The following is a 4,829-nucleotide window of genomic DNA, read 5'->3' as shown; positions in this document are numbered from 1 at the left end:
GTCTGACCGATAAAGATCTTCGTAGAATATGTAGGAGCCAATATGGGCATCCAGGTCCCGCTATTGGTTATTGACCGGAGACGTGTCTCGGTCATGTCTACATTGTTCTCGAACCGTAGGGTCCGCACGCTTAACGTTACGATGACAGTTATTATGAGTTTATGCATTTTGATGTACCGAAGATTGTTCGGAGTCCCGGATGTGATCATGGACATGACGAGGAGTCTTGAAATGGTCGAGACATAAAGATTGATATATTGGAAGCCTATGTTTGGATATCGGAAGTGTTCCGGGTGAAATCGGGATTTTACCGGAGTACCGGAACCCCCCGGGAGCTATATGGGCCTTAGTGGGCTTTAGTGGAAAGGAGAAAGGGGCAGCCCAAGGTGGGCCGCGCGCCTCCCCCCTCCCCTAGTCCTATTAGGACAAGGAGAGGTGGCCGGCCCCCTCTCTCTCTTCCCCCCCTCGAGGAATCCTATTCCAACTAGGATTTGGGGGGGGGGAATCCTACTCCCAGAGGGAGTAGGACTCCCTTGGCGTGCCCTCCTTGGCCGGCCGCCCCTTCCCCCTTGGCTCCTTTATATACGGAGGCAGGGGGGCACCCTAGGACACACAAGTTAATCCTTGAGATCGTTCCTTAGCCGTGTGCGGTGCCCCCTGCCACCATATTCCACCTCGATCATATTGTAGCGGTGCTTAGGCGAAGCCCTGCGATGGTAGAACATCAAGATCGTCACCACGCCATCGTGCTGACGGAACTCCTCCCCGACGCTTTGCTGGATCGGAGCCCGGGGATTGTCATCGAGCTGTACGTGTGCTAAGAACTCGGAGGTGCCGGAGTAATGGTGCTTGGATCGGTCGGATCGGGAAGACATACGACTACTTCCTCTACGTTGCGTCAACGCTTCCGTAGTCGGTCTGCGTGGGTACGTAGACAACACTCTCCCCTCTCGTTGCTATGCATCACCATGATCTTGCGTGTGCGTAGGAATTTTTTTGAAATTACTGCGTTCCCCAACAGTGGCATCCGAGCCTAGGTTTTATATGTTGATGTTATATGCACGAGTAGAACACAAGTGAGTTGTGGGCGATATAAGTCATACTGCCTACTAGCATGTCATACTTTGGTTCAGCGGTATTGTTGGACGAGACGACCCGGACCAACATTACGCGTACGCTTACGCGAGACCGGTTCCCCCGACGTGCTTTGCACATAGGTGGCTTGCGGGCGACTTCTCTCCAACTTTAGTCGAACCGAGTATGGCTACGCCCGGTCCTTGCGAAGGTTAAAACAGAGTCAAATTGACAAACTATCGTTGTGGTTTTGATGCGTAGGTGAGATTGGTTCTTGCTTAAGCCCGTAGCAGCCACGTAAAACATGCAACAACAAAGTAGAGGACGTCTAACTTGTTTTTGCAGGGCATGTTGTGATGTGATATGGTCAAGGCATGATGATGAATTTTATTGTATGAGATGATCATGTTTTGTAACCGAGTTATCGACAACTGGCAGGAGCCATATGGTTGTCACTTTATTGTATGCAATGCAATCGCGATGTAATGCTTTACTTTATCACTAAGCGGTAGCGATAGTCGTGGAAGCATAAGATTGGCGAGACGACAACGATGCTATGATGGAGATCAAGGTGTCGCGCCGGTGACGATGGTGATCATAACGGTGCTTCGGAGATGGAGATCACAAGCACAAGATGATGATGGCCATATCATATCACTTATATTGATTGCATGTGATGTTTATCTTTTTATGCATCTTATCTTGCTTTGATTGACGGTAGCATTATAAGATGATCTCTCACTAAATTATCAAGAAGTGTTCTCCCTGAGTATGCACCGTTGCCAAAGTTTGTCGTGCCCAGACACCATGTGATGATCGGGTGTGATAAGCTCTACGTCCATCTACAATGGGTGCAAGCCAGTTTTTGCACACGCAGAATACTCAGGTTAAACTTGACGAGCCTAGCATATGCAGATATGGCCTCGGAACACGGAGACCGAAAGGTCGAGCGTGAATCATATAGTAGATATGATCAACATAACGATGTTCACCATTGAAAACTACTCCATCTCACGTGATGATCAGTTATGGTTTAGTTGATTTGGATCACGTGATCACTTAGAGGATTAGAGGGATGTCTATCTAAGTGGGAGTTCTTAAGTAATCTGATTAATTGAACTTAAACTTATCATGAACTTAGTACCTGATAGTATCTTGCTTGTTTATGTTGATTGTAGATAGATGGCTCGTGCTGTTGTTCCGTTGAATTTTAATGCATTCCTTGAGAAAGCAAAGTTGAAAGATGATGGTAGCAATTACACGGACTGGGTCCGTAACTTGAGGATTATCCTCATTGCTGCTCAGAAGAATTACGTCCTGGAAGCACCGCTAGGTGCCAGGCCTGCTGCTGGAGCAACACCAGATGTTATGAACGTCTGGCATAGCAAAGCTGATGACTACTCGATAGTTCAGTGTGCCATGCTTTATGGTTTAGAATCGGGACTTCAACGATGTTTTGAACGTCATGGAGCATATGAGATGTTCCAGGAGTTGAAGTTAATATTTCAAGCAAATGCCCGAATTAAGAGATATGAAGTCTCCAATAAGTTCTATAGCTGCAAGATGGAGGAGAACAGTTCTGTCAGTGAGCATATACTCAAAATGTCTGGGTGTAATAATCACTTGATTCAGATGGGAGTTAATCTTCCAGATGATTGCGTCATTGACAGAATTCTCCAATCACTGCCACTGAGCTACAAGAGCTTCGTGATGAACTATAATATGCACGGGATGAACAAGACTATTCCCAAGCTCTTCGCAATGCTGAAAGCTGCGGAGGTAGAAATCAAGAAGGAGCATCAAGTGTTGATGGTTAACAAGACCACTAGTTTCAAGAAAAAGGGCAAAGGGAAGAAGAAGGGGAACTTCAAGAAGAACGGCAAGCAAGTTGCTGCTCAGGAGAAGAAACCCAAGTCTGGACCTAAGCCTGAAACTGAGTGCTTCTACTGCAAGCAGACTGGTCACTGAAAGTGGAACTGCCCAAAGTATTTGGCGGATAAGAAGGATGGCAAGGTGAACAAAGGTATATGTGATATACATGTTATTGATGTGTACCTTACTAGAGCTCGTAGTAGCACCTGGGTATTTGATACTGGTTCAGTTGCTAATATTTGCAACTCGAAATAGGGACTACGGATTAAGCGAACACTGGCAAAGGACAAGGTGATGATGCGCGTGGGAAACGGTTGCAAAGTCGATGTGATCGCGGTCGGCACGCTACCTCTACATCTACCTTCGGGATTAATATTAGACCTAAATAATTGTTATTTGGTGCCAGCGTTGAGCATGAACATTATATCTGGATCTTGTTTGATGCGAGACGGTTATTCATTTAAATCAGAGAATAATGGTTGTTCTATTTATATGAGTAATATCTTTTATGGTCATGCACCTTTGAAGAGTGGTCTATTTTTGATGAATTTCGATAGTAGTAACACACATATTCATAATGTTGAAGCCAAAAGATGCAGAGTTGATAATGATAGTGCAACTTATTTGTGGCACTGCCGTTTAGGTCATATCGGTATAAAGCGCATGAAGAAACTCCATACTGATGGACTTTTGGAACCACTTGATTATGAATCACTTGGTACTTGCGAACCGTGCCTCATGGGCAAGATGACTAAAACGCCGTTCTCCGGTACTATGGAGAGAGCAACAGATTTATTGGAAATCATACATACCGATGTATGTGGTCCGATGAATATTGAGGCTCGTGGCGGATATCGTTATTTTCTCACCTTCACAGATGACTTAAGCAGATATGGGTATATCTACTTAATGAAACACAAGTCTGAAATATTTGAAAAGTTCAAAGAATTTCAGAGTGAAGTTGAAAATCATCGTAACAAGAAAATAAAGTTTCTACGATATGACCGTGGAGGAGAATATTTGAGTTACGAGTTTGGTGTACATTTGAAATAATGCGGAATAGTTTCGCAACTCACGCCACCCGGAACACCACAGCGTAATGGTGTGTCCGAACGTCGTAATCGTACTTTACTAGATATGGTGCGATCTATGATGTCTCTTACTGATTTACCGCTATCGTTTTGGGGTTATGCTTTAGAGACAGCCGCATTCATGTTAAATAGGGCACCATCAAAATCCGTTGAGACGACGCCTTATGAACTATGGTTTGGCAAGAAACCAAAGTTGTCGTTTCTTAAAATTTTGGGGCTGCGATGCTTATGTGAAAAAGCTTCAACCTGATAAGCTCGAGCCCAAATCGGAGAAATGTGTCTTCATAGGATACCCAAAGGAGACTGTTGGGTACACCTTCTATCACAGATCCGAAGGCAAGACATTCGTTGCTAAGAATGGATCCTTTCTAGAGAAGGAGTTTCTCTCGAAAGAAGTGAGTGGGAGGAAAGTAGAACTTGACTAGGTAACTGTACCTGCTCCCTTATTGGAAAGTAGTACATCACAGAAAACTGTTTCTGCGACACCTATGCCAATTAGTGAGGAAGCTAATGATGATGATCATGAAACTTCAGGACAAGATACTACTGAACCTCGTAGATCAACCAGAGCGAGATCCGCACCAGAGTGGTACGATAATCCTGTTCTGGAAATCATGCTGCTAGATCATGATGAACCTATGAACTATGAAGAAGCGATGGTGAGCCCAGATTCCGCAAAATGGCTTGAAGCCATGAAATCTGAGATGGGATCCATGTATGAGAACAAAGTATGGACTTTGGTTGACTTGCCCGATGATCGGCAAGCAATTGAGAATAAATGGATCTTCAAGA

Source organism: Triticum urartu, chromosome 2 (assembly GCF_003073215.2).
Source record: "Triticum urartu cultivar G1812 chromosome 2, Tu2.1, whole genome shotgun sequence".
NCBI lineage: Eukaryota > Viridiplantae > Streptophyta > Magnoliopsida > Poales > Poaceae > Triticum > Triticum urartu.
This window is presented reverse-complemented; position numbering follows the sequence as displayed.